The following is a 17,298-nucleotide window of genomic DNA, read 5'->3' on the forward strand; positions in this document are numbered from 1 at the left end:
CCGAAATCAGTTCGTAAAATATTTTTATATTGCATTATCATTAAATCAATAAATAAACAAGCAGTAGGCTAATACTAATCATAGATACATATGGTTCGAGTTTATTTTTATAATAAATATGTGGCTATAAAGCTCCCCCTTAGTGCTCTTGTCTTATTCTCATTTTTTCATCTCCAAAACTAGGCTATTCTGTTCGCAGGTGATCGGTGCCCTCACGCTTTGATGATTTTGTAAAATAACTTCTGTTTTTGCTGTGGTTTCAGTTTTACTATGTTGCAGATTAACATAAACAATTGATAATAAAATAATGTCGATTATAGTAAATAATATAATAATATGGGCTTGTTTTTGAAGCTGCGGTTGCTTATTTATCTTGTGAGAGTTGGCAACACTGTTCACTGCATCTTTTGATTTATTTGTGGTATTGATTTAAGGCCAGTCCAATCTCTTTTTGCAGCACAAAATGCATTGTGTGGTCTTTGCCTTTCAGTCATTTCATCTGATTAATAGGTTTCAATAATCCTTTTGGCTTAAGCAAGGACTGTTCTGTCTGTGTATTTGCACGAGTGTATGTTTAAGGAATTGCGCAATGGATGAGGTTTTGTATGAATTTGGTGTGAATTTGTTGATGATGTCCTCACAGCAGGCTTGTAGTACCTGTACTTGCCCAGTTCTGATTCTGATTCGATGATTTATGGTTTACTATTATGAGTTTCGATTGCAAACACTAATATTCTTATCTATCCTGTGTGGTTGTGATTTAGACATGAGTGTATACAGTGGATTTATAACTCATAACTTTTTGCCAAATGATCAATGTGCCATCCTTTATGGACCCCTTCTTGTTGTAGTCATGTGGTGCAGTGTATAAATAATGAGAAATGATGCAACCAATTAAAAAAAGTTACAAGAATGAACATGGGGGAAGAATTCCTTGAATCTCAACACTTCAAATAAATGGCTATGCTATTTTTAATTTTGTCATTTCATGTGAATATCAACAGTCAGTAGAAACAGTTTTGAGGTTAACTGATCTTGTTTTGTGTTTCTGAAAACATAGTGATCTATGACATTGTATTATGTTAAAAAAAAAAGTTTCTATTTGTGAGCACAACCATGTTTTTAGATTTGTTAGAGCAAAAATTATAGTTTTTATTTTGAAGTAAAAAAAGATTCAAATTAGACCCTTGGGGGTAAGAACTGGCACAGAAGGCTCCAAGTTGGCATGATGTTATTATTTTTTTTAATTTTCTGCTCATTGTAATTAATGGGGTTATTATTAACTAGTTACATGAATTAGGAGAGCATTTAAGAACATCTTTGCTTATCATTAAAAACCTATATTTTAAATTAAATTTATCAATAGTTTTCTATTTAATTTACCCTTAATAACACATTGGCCTATGCATTATCATCACGCACAGGCTAAACTTATTAGTTACAAGTTTCAATGTAAATGCAAATTGTTCTTAACAGGGGAAGTCTTCCCCCATCTTACACTACTAGAGTCTAATTTAATATAAATCTTTGATATTAAATTTTTTTTTTTTGGGTGGATGTCGGGGTATTTCAGTTTGAAGGTCCTTGGCAGTCAGAGTCTGTCATTATAATTTGCCATTGCACTGTGTCTCAGTATATCATAGTAGATGCATAAAAAATGACATTTCAGTGCTTGAAAAACATTATTATGAAGACTGGGACAGCTAATCAAGAAGAGTGGAGGCAGGTGAACTCTCACCCTGTAATGCTGCTCATGATGACAGTGTATTCTTGATCCACAACCGTGTTTACAGCATAGCTGCTTGGAAACTGGAGTCATTTTGCCATTTGCAGTCCATATTTACCCTTTTGCAGCTGTTTAACTAAAATTATGAAAGATCACTATTACAGATTTATACATTGCTGAGATGAGGGGCACAGGGTAAAGCAACAAAAGCCTCATTCTGTGCCTCCCTCTCTCTCTCTCTCTCTCTCTCTCTCTCTCTCTCTCTCTCTCTCTCGCCTCTTGCCTCTCCCCACACCTGTTTTTGACACCAAGGAGAGAGTCATGCCCGCAGAAAGCCTCTCCACACTCTGCCCAGCAGCCCACCATTGTTTACCTTTCCTTTTCAGCTTCCTTTTAACACAGCTAGTTTAATCCATTGCTTATCAGTGTGTCCTTAAAGACCCTCTTCTTCATCTTTAACTGGAGTATGTATTATGGAATTGCTATGGAATTGTTTGTTTAACAGAAACATCATTAAATTAGTTAGTTTGACAAACTATACGGTAAGTGACGACTAGAGGCAGGTCGTGATAAATCCGTGAGAAAGTTGTGATAGACCACTTGTTTTTTTTTTCTTGACAGACATAAGCCCAACATGGTAGCTGCATCTCTTTTTTTCTTTTCATTTTCTGCACTGGTTTTGAGGAAAATCTATGGAATTCTGTAGGGATTTTTGTTGAGTTGTTGAAAAACTACTGGTTGTAGAGTAACGTATAAAGATTTCTTTTGTGAAATGGTATGCAGGACATACTGTGCTCCTGGATTCCTAAGTCCACTGCATAGTCATTGCTTTTGAGAGTTCAAGGTATACTATTATGCTAGAAAATCATGGTTCAGGCAATAATAAGTTCCATTATTCTGTTTTTAACTACAATTGATTCTTAATTCTAATGTATGTTAACTAAAATATTATATATAATGGTATCAGAAAATGTTAAAAGCATAATGTAGACTTAATACTTTTGCGTTTCTTGTGGGAGTTTCTCCTAAAAAATTTAATAACAGCAATAGACCCTGTTTATGGCACATTGAAGTTTTTTCTGTAGGAAACACCGGGTAAGGTAAATGGATGTTTCAAAGCTGTAGTTTTCAGTCCTGTGCCTGGGGTCTCCTTTATACAGAAGAAATGCTCATAGCCATTAGGAGAGAGTCTATTACTAAGCTCAGTGTGATGGATAAGAAGAAGGACCTACAAAGATGTTCCGTACTCTGGTCACAGTGTTTTTTTTTTACACAAATAAATCCACAAAGATAATGACTGGATGAGTGAATTGATTTGTAACAAGAAAGGGACGCACAGAGATGGCTGTAAGAGAGATGATACTCCACACATCTGTATAGGGAAATCGTGGTGCCTCGGACAATCACACAATCGGACAAAAGTTTTGTGGTCATTAATCGCCAATTATATTTGGATGCCAGAAATGTCACAAATTCCCAAAAGAAGAAGATAAAAAGCATTACAGGGGCCTAAGCGTTAATTAACATAAAAAAAGACAGATCAGCCGTGACACTCAAAATTAAGTCCGGCTTAAAATCTTATGACAGGTCTATGTGCATTACAGCATGCAGTATTACAGTATGTTCATGGAAATGTGCTGCCCCAAGATAATGTGAAACTTGTTCCTGTAGAGAGCCATATGGACCTGGACTGATTAATAACACCACCCACAGAGAATCTATAATGGTGTGAAACGACATAATTTTATCTGGGTGAAACTAATATTGTGTATATTGACGCAAATGCAGACTCTTTTCTGTAGCGTTTTTTTCATTTTTTCCTCAAAAAGTCCAATTATGGCATTATGTCACTGTTTTTTCTCTGTTTGTTGTATGAGGATAACTATTTATTTGAAGTCAGCATTGACATATGAATTCTTTTGCCATTTAACACAAATCATGTGCACGCATAATATGATTTAATAAAGCAGCATTTGGCAGCATTTTGTATTTTTATTTTAAAAGTTTTATTGCCCCCAGGAGGTTGTGGTTGTGGTCGTTGCTAGATAGCACATGACAATTTAATATAATTATGAATATAAAAAAGTAGGCTTTAATAGAAAGTGTGGGATGAAACATATCCTGTAAACGGAATGTGTGTCATGGAAAAGGAAATGCATCGTAAACAAACATTCCCCAATATTGTTTCTGTTTATATCCTATACTGGCAAATAGTTTCAGTCAACACCCCATGCTAAGCCATTTTATCGTAAAAACGGACAGTGTGTCCAAAGAAAAACATGGTTTTTGTAACAACCAAGTGTTTTCCTAACGGTCTCCACTTGTCATTGGTTTTTGCAGTGTCAAGCAGTGTAGCCAGTCACAGGAATATCTTGATTTCCTGAATGCAGTGACCCATCAGAGGTGTTTTAAGTTAGACAGAATCTAATCATTGCCTCCAAACGCCAGAAGTTTGTTCAGTGGCGGGGTCTGTAAGCTCATGAATCTTATCACGTTAAAAAAATTAAAGTGTAGACGCCTTAAATTGTGGAGTGTTTTTAACCATTTATAATGGAACTGTGGTGAGATTGTGATTAACGAAGATGAGTGGCAGCTTCTTAGTGAATATCTAATTGATATAAATTCACTCCACTTAATCCAATTCCCGATAACCATTTATCTACTATCTCCACTTTGCACATTGGGTAGCATTTTCTAACTTCATTTACGCTGAGAGCAAGTGTAAGTGGGGTTCAGTCAGAGCTGTCTGGTTGATTGGTGAGGCTGGGACGTTATTTAAGACATACAGAAATTATTTTTATGAGAGGAAATAGTTTAAATATTCCTTTTTACAATTTCAAAGATGAGTTTTAACATATTAAAAATTAGGTGACTGCAGGGGGACTTTGATATTAATAAACACCCAAAGACAATATTGTTGTCCCATGTGGGCTTCTGACAGCTTTCTGGAAGTACGACTGGGGCTATAATTTCTTTTTCTTGTGTGAATTTGCCTGCTTTCTTTCTGAGTAGTGTAATAATCCACTCAAATATAGCCTTTCATTCTATGTCATCTCTTCAGCATGATGAAGTGTGGTAATATTCAGCAAATCATTTTTGTGCTGGTGGCAGGAATCGTGGCCAATGCCATCTCCCTTTCACGAGCCGGAATTACTATAGGTATGCTCCAGAGATGAGCAAACATTTTTCAATGTGTTGCCCAACCCATTGGGAAAGTAACTTGGCAACCAAGCGTGAGACTTGCCATGCCATCTCCATGAAAACCTTGTCATGCTGCGAGACATTCCAGGACACAGAGACTCCAAATAAGAAAAACCCTACAGTCTTCCATATAAACATTACACACACAGCGATTGATTAGAGTTATATGACTATCACTCCACAACTACACTCTAAATGAGGCCTGATCAATAAGATGTTTAGAACACTCAATTAGTAAACATTTCTTCAACATTTCTATTTGCTCTTTATTTAGCATCAGTGATTTTTTATTCAGACTTGGCAATGCACTCTCACGAGGATAAATGTTGTTGTTTTATTTGTTTTCATGTGGCATTTCGTTCATATTCTTAAAATAGGATAGGTGCAGGGGGCCCAATTTGTGTACATTATGCAGTATTAAATCTGTTTTTGTTTCTTGTTTTTTTTCCGGTGTAAAACTGTGATTAGTGTTCACCACTGGAAAAAAAAAAAAAAAAAAGTCTTTAACTAAACAAACAAAACTTTAATTACGCAAACACAAATCCGATGATGAATGACAGACTCCGATGATGAATGACAAAATACGTAATTCAGACTCAAGATGGTTGAGTACATTTTGTGCATTGAATAAGTGCGTCATTTGGGACAAAACTACACTTAAAAATGATAATTACACAACTGTCTAAAATAGATTTTTTTAAATAAATGAATGCTTTTATTCAGTATGGACGCATTAAATCGATCAAAATCACAGTAAAGACATTTATAATGCTATAGATTTCCATTTCAAATAAATGCTGTTCTTTTGAACTTTTTATTTATTAAAGAAATTCTTTAAATCTATCATGGTTTTCACAAGAAAATGGATAAGCAGCCTAACTATTTTGTTGAAGACTGGAGTAATGGCTGCTGAAAATTCAGTTTTAAACCATCACAGGAATAATAGCATTTGTTAAAATTAGCAAATTTGCTTTAACAGAGATAACTGTCCCTATTAAACTTGAAAATATATAGAGCACAAATTCTCGTTTTTTATGACTAAGACCACAATATTTTTTAATGCTTATTGAATTACATTCAAACCATGCCTGATCCATCTAAAAAAATCACTATCAGTGCCAGGTATCTGTCATGTATTGGATTTGTGTGCATCCCTATAAATAGTAGAGCTCTTTATATCGTGTGCGTTGTATATTAACCACAAAGTAAGACTTTTAAGCACTTCAACCTCCAGAAAGAGGCACTCAAGAGTTCATCAGCAAGGCTAACCTGGAATGCTGTTTTTCAGCTTCAACTCATACAGTGTCAGGAGTGGATTTGTTTCCTCATTCTAGTGTATGCATGACTCCAGCTGCTGTCTTGATTAAAACAGGCATGAAACATGACCTTATACTTTTCTTCCACCTCTACTCAAGCAGCGACACAATTTGTTGCAGTATCATTTAAGCAAGAACCGACGGGTATGATCTAAAGACTTGCAATATGTCGTCTTAGATCTCTCTTCAGGATGTTGTTGTTTTCAAAGTCTTACAAAGGACAGTAAAAGCTGTTTGCAAGAGACTCTGCAAAAGAAGTTAAAATGACAGAGCCAGCCTTTACAAAGCTATTCAGTACATTTTGTACCTTTGGTGGTACTCATCATGTTTAGGATTTGACCGAAGCTTGGTCTCTATTTCCAAGGATAACAGACATTTTGTTTTATTATAGTCGTGTTGCTGATCTGTACCTTTGTGAATCATACTATTGTTGTTTTTCCAATGAGTGTGATTCTCGGTTAGTCTCTGATCAAAGAGGCATCCTGTGTGCATCCGTAGCCCGTGGGTCTTTGCTCTATGTCTCCCTCCTCTGGAGGTTTACTGTAGGTAGGTGTTTATCTATAGAAATGGAGGAGGAGAAAGTGTTTACCTCTGGAGTTATTTATAGCGCTCAGGGGGGGGGAGTGAGTCCATACTTGGTTCAAAACTCTAAGTGATTAATCTGATGGGTGCAGAACGACCATTTATGTGCTACTCATGTTTCAGAATTATGAATAAGATTAGTGAGAAGAATCAATACACTAGATTAATTTCACATCTGTGAATGTAGGAAGTCTTTTTCAATAATATTAGCACTTCAATTCTTGATCTGCTTTTTAATAATTAAAGCGCTTGAGTCAATTCTTAATCTCAAAAGTAGTTAGTCTGCAGTCAAACACCAACAACTGAGCGCGGTATAACTGTGCCTAGCCGTATTCCTGATTAAGCAGTAGTGAGTTTGAAAGTGTAGTGTTTACTTGTACGACGTTTTTTCCTGTGTTGATCTTGGGATTTCCAGTTTAATACTTGACTTCAGAATCTTCGGAGTCAGAAGAAAAACGATCTTAAAGGCTGGTGCTGACTGCCGGGGCTCTTTTTTAGTGTCAGTTTTTAGGGCAACAGGGTCAGACGGCCGGTACACAGTTTTTTGCTCTTGACACAGCTTGTGTGTTGTACCTCATGCTACGACTTAGAGTAATATGGGAAATAGAAGAGAAGGTCAGGGAGTAATATCTGAATCACAAGTACGTCCCACAATCTGAATGCTAAAGAAGCAAGGCTATGACTCGCCAGTAATGGGTCTTTTCACATTGAAGTTTAACCCGGGGTCCATTTGAACACTGTTCAGGCGTTTACCTTACCATTGAAAGTTGATTTCTGGTTCATCAAACTGTTCATTTCAAAGCTGGGCACAGCTGAAATTTTTTCAGAAGCCATAATCTTCAGTAGCATTATGGGATTTTTTAATTCCAACTCACATATGTTGATGGGTTGGTGGTCAAAGGAACCATTTCTTATTTTATCAACAGTGAAAACAGTTGTACTGCTTAACCATGATATATTCTTCATAATTTTGTATGTGAATAGAAAGTGTCAATAATAACATCATTTATTTAAAATAGAAATCTTTCGTGTGTGTATAGTATACATCAGAAACAATGCTAATACTGAAATGTGTATATATATATTTAAAAAAAAAAAAAAAAGAGTTAAGAAAGGGCAATCTTTTGAGCAATATATTGTCCGTATGTGGAAAATGTCACATGTTAAGCACTCGTTGTTGTCTGAAGGAAAACTAAAAAACTAAGACAAAAAAAGGAGGAAACACACAAAGGAGCAGTTTGTTGTCACCAGTTTGACTTTTGTTGTCTTTTTATGATGTAACACTGTGAAAAGGGCATGACACAGTTTTTGCGACTATGAGCACCCCATTAATATTTAATAAAGGCAAAGACTTGAGACGAAACAGGAGGGTGCTGAACCCTTTCATAATTGCAAGTTGTAAAACACTGCTTAACCCAGGTTTAGCTTTCACATTACCCCCTGCCCTCACTTTCTTGTTGATGTCCAACGTATCAAACAGAGGAAACACACTTAGCAGGAAATTTTCATTAGCCACTTCCTCAAGCAAATCAGGCAGGCCTAATTTCCTTTCAGTCAGACCCTTGCAGTCTGGGGAGACCAGAGATTGCTAAAACAAGCTTTTGTGCAAGTGAAGGGTTTTTTGAGTGGTATAGTGTATATTTTATCTGTCTTTGAACACTAGGCCAATATTAGATTCCGAATATGCACACAACTGTGGTTTACCTTCACCCCGAGTTAACAAAATCTGTGGAATGTGTATTTCTCTTTATATGTATAGTATAAAGGTATATGTTCTTTTTTTTGTGTGGCGTGTGTGTGTGTGTGTGTGTCTGTGTGTGTGTGTGTGCACGTGCAGTGCTAGTCAAGACCCTAGGAATTCCTACCCCTATAAATCTAACTCACCCATTATCAGTTTTTTTTTTGTTGTAACTGTGTTGCTTGCATCACAGCCAAGTTTTTTTACCATTCTGTGATTTTTTAATTGTAACAGTAGCAGACCCACAATGAGTGGTCAGGTGTTACATTTGCAACTTTAACATTCAGTCTTACAGTAGACTGTGGGGGATAATAATGTGGGTACTGAAAAGTAGCTAAATAAAACCAGCAGAAAAATGCATTTACAGAAAATAATGTTATTTTAACAACATAACATATTATATAAAGCAGCAAGCCATCTGTACATAAAAAAACAACAACTCTTAAAATATAACTAACTAACTGAGGCATAATGATATTGGAATATACTAGCAAAGACCCCAAATGTAGGCAAAGGTAAATAATGTTAAGCGGTTATTCGTACCAAGTTTATGAAACAGAATTATGCCATGGTCTGTCCTGAATACTTGATTCTGATTGGCTGGGGGCAGGTGTTGATTAAATTCGTTTACTGCCACACCGAGGTAGTTTCCAAGTCAGTTTTAATCACCGTTCTATATTAATGCGAATGCGCTTTCCTATAAACATTGTTAACCATAGTAACAATCTCACAATTTGTAACTGATGAAAATAACAGTCAATCTCAACCTTTATTTGTTCCAGTCACAATATTGCAGCGCAATATAAACTATTATTAACATCTTTAATATGTGAAATGCTGGCAAATAACCATAAGCGAGATAATCAACAGCTAGCTGTGCGACAGCTGGCCCTGTATCGATATTGTGGCATGTGTGCAGCACTGGACTGCGCTTACATTGAATATAAGATTACCATTTAAAATGGTGTAGAAACGTGCAAGGTTTCTAAAAAAATAATGAATAGAGCATAATATATAGGCTAAAACAAGGTTTAATTTAGCCACAGAGGAAACACAACCGGGGTTACCTGATATAAAGAGACGTACACTCCCCAGAAACAGAACTTCCCCACTTGCGCAATACGGAAATGTCTGCTAAGTGTGTTACTTGATGTTTTGACACACCTGGCACCATGTGTTACGCGCGATCTCTCCCCTCTGTGTGATAAACACGTTTGCTTTCTGAAAACACCGGCTAGCTCTTGCAGTTTAGCGATCTCGCACCTTCAATATTCCTATTCTCAGAAAAAGTGTAATTCATTAAGTGTTTATTTATACTGAGAGAGAGAGAGCGGCTGTATGTATGGACTTTACCACCCCGTTTTGGCCTTGTTTTTCTGTTTTAAAATTAAAAAAAAAACATTGAAGATGTGGCTTTAATTCCTTTAAAAAATCAACAATGTTACCAGCTCATTGTTTCCTGTCTGAGTCGATTAAAGAGGCTTTTTTATTGATAAAATTGCGGGGCAGGACGCTTAAAAGTTTGTGTTACATGAATGTCTGTGTGCGCGCAGTGTGATCTGTGTGACTAAACGTGTGCGTAAGATACAGTAAAGAGCAGCGCATTAGTTTAGAAATCCTTTAATTTAATTTTTTTTACCTAGAAAGTGTGGTTAATTTTTGCAATGATATATCCTACCAGCCAATGTAAAAAATATTTGTTAATATCTTAGTATGAGTACATTACAATAATAAATTTTACTAGAATGAGTACATTATTATTTATGGGCTTAAAAACAAGATGCAGTCAAGTCAGAATATTGTAGTTCTGGTGGGGAGTGCCCAGATGTAAACATGAAACATATGCCCGTACTCTAATATTAGTACTGTGGTACAGTTATGGAGGCCCTCATATATGCAGAGGTCAACTTGTTTCCTGCTCGGCCACTTGTTAGAAATGCCCTATAGTATGCAAGTGTTTAATAAACACCTGTTTTTGTTACTAATTTTTGCTGAGGTGAAATTTCAGTTGCAGTTCCTGTATAGGGATACGTATCGTAGCATGGCCTCTGTATCGTGAGCATGACTGGTGAGACTACAAGGCCTTGCCGATTCACACATTGTGGGGAGAGTTAATGTAAAAATAGCCTCTAACAACAAGGCAAAAATCAAGGCCATTGCATGTACTCTTGGGGGTAGAGCCCCCATGGTGGCCATGGAGGCCCTAAGCAGCGATGCTTAGGTCACTTGTGGGCTTTTGCAGCCTGATTCCTACTGTAGAACCACATCTACAGTCACGATGAGGAAGCGCTTTTATGCAATAAATCCTGCGTGCCAACTCGCAATTTCTCCTTTTCCCTTTTCTCCTCTTTAATGAGTCAGGGGGTGGTGAGTAACAGTCTGCTATTTCAGTTCCCACGTATGATACACTCTCGCTCTTTGCTTCCCGGTATTTATGGCAGCGCGGAGCGTGTTCTTTTTCAGTGCTTTGAGTGTTTGATGGCACTAAATGAGAGTACTTGTGAGAGAGAATATATTCATGAGACCTGGGCATTGTTCCACAGAATTCACAATCATGGGAAGCATCCACAGTGAAGCATAAATAAGCTGTAGAAACTTTTTGCTTTAATTCATCATGCATGGCTTCCATTCAGCTGACGCCGCCAGCTTCTGTCTTCTATGTGTAACAACAGGTTCAAGCAGATCATGGAGGAAGGCAGTCACAAGGAAGTTTCGTTTCATGAAGCTACAGCAGCCATATTGTCTCATTCTGTGGTAAGTCATTGAACATACAAAAGTTGAACTGAAATGTGCTTGGTAGAAACATTTGTTCTATAACCACAAGGGGGGGTAATTTCTTATGCTTTATGTTGAGTGTTCTAAAGGCTATTGTGCGGCCTGAAGGAAAGTTTTAGCTTGAAGTGGCTTTTTTCATTTTACAGACAGATCATGTGTCCCCACCTACATGCATCACCTGGTGCAGCTCCTGATTTATTCTTTTTTTATCTGCTCCTTTTATACACAAACATAGAAAATATCTAAACAATTACACAATAGATGTCATAAAAAATATTGGAAAGGCTCTTGGTTCAGTATTGGTAGATTGTGTAAAAGTAAATAAAATACTTTTTATGAAACAGTTACTGTACATAAATAGGTTAATTGGATTAAAAATTCTTTACAAGTATTTGCACACAGTGGGGAGGGGGACGAGTGCGAAGGGCAAGCAAATAATATAACGAGGCTTATCAGGGCTTGGAAGGTCAGCGGAAATAAGTAACAGGCAAACCGACAGTGGGGGGGATAAAGGGAGAAAAGGAAAGGGGGAGAGCACCAGCGCGAAGTTGGAAGCCTTGGAAGAACGGACGAGGACAGGGCAAAAGGACACTGTTAGAGGTCGGCATCATTAAACAGTGTGACAAACAGGGATGTGGAGAGAGCATAGAAAGACGCACGTTAGACACGGGCAAGATAAAAACAAGGGACGACAACCAGACGGATGCGGGACCGTGTACAAGAGGAAAATAGGGAAAAGCATAAATTGAGCATAACGCGACTTTGTTTTACGATAACGATTCCTTCTTTAAATGAGCAGAACAGAGTCGAAAAAAAAAAAAATAACATGCGTAACCTGACACTTTTTTAGGATAGTGGCATAATCGTGTGTACATGTGAAACTTAGCAAGTATATAGTATTTGGGGTAACAGGGAAGTATTAGTTTGTAAAATATGTATTGTGACAAAGCAACAACGACTCCAAAGCTGTTAGATTACAACCTTCTATTTGTTTTGGATGCTTGAAAACCCTTTTTCCAGCTTTGACCGGGGGCAGTCCTATGATCTGTTTTGGATCGATGTACTTTTTGTCTTCTTTTGAAAAGATAGGTCTCTTTTGGGTTGGCTCACCATAGGTCTGGGCATTTATTTGATTCAAGATAAATACACATTAAATGGGCAATAATCGTGTTATAAAATATTATTAGAATTGAAAGCTACTTTGTGCTTTTTGATTTTAATACTAATTTTAACAATGTGAAATTATTCTCTGTCGCAGGGCATACATAATCAGAATTTTATCAGGTCTTCTTGCATATTCTTCTCTTTACTAACTTAATATCACACCATTTTACGATATTTCAAAGAGACACAATGTTGAGGATAATTAAAGCGACTCATTTTTTTCTCTCTTGCGTGCCATTGGAGGCTCTGGAAAATCATACATATGCTCGTTTCAGTATCTGCCAGAATTGATGGGCAGCTTGATGGTTTGGCTGGTTTCGTCAGGTATGAGCGAACTTTCAGACATTTAACAGGGCTTGGAAAGTGGGCCCAAGCCCATCAATGTCAAAAAGGAGACGTGAGCAGGTTTATGTTTAGTCTAGATAAACATATTGTCCGGGATCACACTTTCAACCATGTAATGTGCGACCAGTAATGTCGAATGTACGTAATGCTTGGATCGTGTTTACGGCAGTATTGGCTCGCGGCGCGCCGCTGATTTGTCACAGAAGCTAATGCAGGACGCACATAATATGGGAGTATATACGTGCATTTCGTCCTCTGTCTGTCTGGTGTGCAAATTCACTATCAAGGCCGGCATGACCATGATGTTTAATTTATCGATGCGCATAGCATAAACAGAATAAGCTTGAGTAGTTCATTAAACGAATCCGCGTAATTTCTAGCTCCTGTTTCTGGGCCAGGGCCCCAGCTATTTATGATCAATATTCTGTCCCGCCTGGTCTAAGTGAAGGCTTTTTTTTTTTCTTAACATTATTTTTCATCTTACATTTTGTCTATAACAGATTTTATTTCTCCAGATGCATCTATGCTGCGGCAACCAATATGTATCCTCACGCTTCCCCTGAACTTTAATTCACCTACAAGCTCATATCTGTCTAGTGGGTTCCAAACATTGTTCTGTTGAGCTAAGGTTTGCTAATATGTGTTTATATTAACTCGGCACTTGTCCGCACTCCAATCGGTATCTGCTTGTTATAAATGTGCTTGTCCATATGTAGGAACAAAATCCAACAAAACTCTTGGCAGTTGGCAAGCTCCACAGAAACAGCTAGTGGATGCATCTTTCCTTTAAGCCTACTACTGTGGTGTTTTCTGAGTAACACCAAGCAAAGTTAACTTGAAAAATGACCTTTGGCTATGATAAAAAAAATGGCCTTGTTTAACCTTATTATGTTCCTAGGCTTCAGTGCAGTGGGATTCCCTATGTACTGGATTATTAGGGCCCGTGTGGGGCATTGCTGAGTTTCCTTGGTTTTCAGCCTGGGGGGGGGGTTGTTTGCTCCTCCTGTAATTCTATGAGTTTCTAGATGCATTTGTGGACTCATCCTGTGCCCCTGGACTTTGATCTGTGTCTCAAGTCCAGTCGTCAACTACCTCCCGTCACAAACTTCGACTGAACCTCTGCTGGCCTAAAATCCGAAGAGGTCAATAGAAAAGGCAAACTACAAGAAAAAATTCCAAATGAGATCTTTTTAAATATTTCCTCAGCAGTGCAATTAAATGGATATTTTTATGCTATGCCAGACGTCTCAGATGTTTCAGAGTTCTCAGACTATAGATGCCAGCTGCAGTTTCATAGGTTCTTTAATGTCTTAAAATATACTATTATAGTTCTTTCATTTCATTTTCATTAATTCTCTAAAAGGTTATAGTAGTCCTTTTGTGTGTTTGGGCATTTCATTTCGTTTTGGCGAAATCGCTCTGTTTACAGTTTTTAGTGGGGGGGAGGGAGTTACTTAGTAGCTTAAACTACAAGGAAGGTGTGAAATATTGCCTCTTGTCAACGAGCTGAATAAATTGGTTACTTATTATTATTTTTTTTTTTTTTTTTTTTTTAATGGTTGTTAAAAGTTTTATTTACAGTAATAGTGCTGGCCCAGATTTGCCAAAGGTACCAAGTATGCAACCATCTCAAACGGTTCTCCATAAAATTCTTCAAATTCAAAATGCTTCCTGTATGTTAACATTTGTCTCATTTTGTCTTTTTATTTCTCCTAATAAAATCTGAGAACAACGTGATACTTAAAGGGATAATTGAATTTATTTTAAGGATAGCCCCTTGAATAACCACCCTCATGTCATTCAAATCGGTATGCAACTTTTTTTCTTCTGTGTATTTCATACTTACAATAAAGTCATTGGGTCCCATGTTGTTTTGGATCCTACTGATTTTCATTGTTTGGACATTAAAAACATGGTTAACTCATCCTTAAAAAATATTCGTTATTTAAAGAAATTGTTTTCCAAAGAAGAAAGACATTGTTTTAAGCATGAGGGGAGTAGAATGATGGAAAGAACACAATTGAAACTCTATTTAATCTACTTGAAATAAGAACGAAAACAACCTCTAAAGAAGCACGTAACAGTTTCCTCTAGGCACTTTTCAACAGAATCCAAGACAAAAGCAAAAAGATACTGGAAGAGAAAAGAAAGAACGCTTAATCTTTATGTTCATAATGGATGAAATTACATTAGGAGGTTTTGATGCTATCACTGTAGTGGTATAATATTGCTCGCTGCTTCTTCTAGTGAGAGCACTGGCAGATAATAGGAGATGACATGGAGGTAGCCAGGCTCTTGCCCATGGGGGAGTAAATTAGCCATCGCGCTTATAGTGATGTTGTACCACACTGACAGATGGAAAATGTCCAACACTGAGATTTCTCATCTCAGGACATGGGACACAATTATCAACTGTGTATCTTCCTGTGTGATTTTAAGACACTTTTAATTGTGCCTCTAAACACGTGTTGGCTTTAAAAGCATGCTTTTTCCGGTCCCCCAGACACTTTCAACAATCATTATGGTTGTCAGTGGAAAAGTGCTGGTCATGTGGGAGTGGGGAAGGAGAATCATATTATCCAGGTTTTCATTTCATTTCTAGTCGCACTGTACCGGTTGATTACAAACCATTAGGGCTGGTGGTGTGATTACATTTTTAATGAGCGTTTGAGATCAGGGGTTTGGGGGTGGCCGTCCTGTCTTCCCGGCCATTTCCTGTGACAGACTGTTTGTGGGGCTTGTATGTTGTGTGAATATTGCTTTGGAAACTTTATTTGGGCTGGAATATAATTTTCTTCCATCATGGGCAGTCTCTTTGTCTCTGCATGTTCCCCTTTCCATTTTACTTTGGGATGAAGCTAGCTTGTCATTTTCTTGCATACTGATGTTGTCATTTTATTATTCTCAATAGTAAAATGACTGAAATTGAGACATCAGAACAGTCAAATAAAAAGTAATTTAGCGGGCCGTACTTTTGGCACGTGCGCTAGTGCTGTGCCCATCCATGCATCTTCGAGTAGTCTGCATTTCTATAGCTGAGTTTTTCAATCACAGATTATTCTGTAGAAAAGTAAAACAAAGGTCCTACAAAAAAGAAAGAAAAGGAAATCAAACACGAATGAATAGTTTAGGGACAACATTTAAATTCTGTTCATCATGTTATTAAGCCATCATGTCTTATCCTCCAAAATCCATAGGGGGTTTCTTTGGTCTTTGGATAGGAAACACTAAGACATGGTTAGAGGCGCACAATTTCCCAGGTTGCTCTTCTGTTTTTGTAGCTAGGCACTAGGCTTTCTGTTACCAGTAAAGGTCTTTGGCGACCCTTAAGCTTTGTTGCTTATATTAAAGTGACACACATAAATCTGTACTCAACCTGATTTTGCTGTTGTTTGAGTTTTTCACTCATCGTCATATACTCATTGTGTTTTAATCTGACGCATAATTAAAATTGTTTCTCTAGTTTTCTTGTTATCGTCCTGAAATGGTAACTTAGTGGTCCTTTCTGGCTTATATGTGTTTTTTGTTGCTATTGGTGGTTGTTCCCGTTACATCATAAAGGTTATCTTTTTAAAATGCCCTGCTCATATAGAATCCACATTCCATTGCCGCTTGCGTTACTTCGCTGTGTGGGCTTTAACATTTTTCAAGCAAATAACTGGGGAGTGCACGAATAACCAAAAATAGTGGCAAATTCGAGACCTGTTCCCTATACCTGTCATTGCTAGTCTCTGATCGGCGTTGTGTCTAGTCTTACATCATAAAACACGTCGGTCACTACGACGATACATGAAGCGACGGCCCAAATGATCATAATTTCGAGATATTTAAATTCGTCCGTCAAAAACCTGGTACATATTATGTATTTAGGTCCAGAACCGCTTGAAGGGACAGTTTTCAGTGAAGACAACTTCAAATTTTCATAACGAGAGAACTATTGTATTGGTCACTAACTGTGTGAAGCTTTTTTTATTTTATTATATCAGAAGCCTTTCTGATATATTGCGGATTCTGTAAACAACTACTTTTAGTAAAATGAATGAATGAATGAAGGAGACATTCATATAGTGCTTTATTGTGTATTGCTGTACACCCAAAGCGCCAAATCATATGGGGTGATCTCTCCTCAACCACCACCACCAGCGTGCAAAAAACAGTACAGAGCTATGAATGACATGATGATAAAATGAATACATAAATGTTAAAAAGAACATTCTGCTATATTGAATAAACTAAAGATCCGCTCTCATTAGTTTAGTGTGTCTTTAGAAAACGTGTGGACCTTTTTGGTAACCTAGTTGATGGTTCTGTGCATCTACTGCTCATTAATTCACCTGCTCATGTTTATCTGTGTTCTCTCTCTCTTTCGGTATGAAATCCATTTAGGGCTGGTCAAAGAGGAGTGATGACTACAGCCATCAAACATGAAAAACAGCTGCTGTGTTTTGAAT

At 37.3% G+C, this 17,298-nt stretch overlaps 1 pseudogene; it reads left to right on the forward strand.

The window, feature by feature from the left end:
- The window catches only part of LOC109090364, a 35,614-nt pseudogene that overhangs the window by 1,071 nt on the left and 17,245 nt on the right, over window positions 1-17,298 (forward strand).

The sequence above is a fragment of the Cyprinus carpio genome, chromosome A5 (assembly GCF_018340385.1).
Source record: "Cyprinus carpio isolate SPL01 chromosome A5, ASM1834038v1, whole genome shotgun sequence".
NCBI lineage: Eukaryota > Metazoa > Chordata > Actinopteri > Cypriniformes > Cyprinidae > Cyprinus > Cyprinus carpio.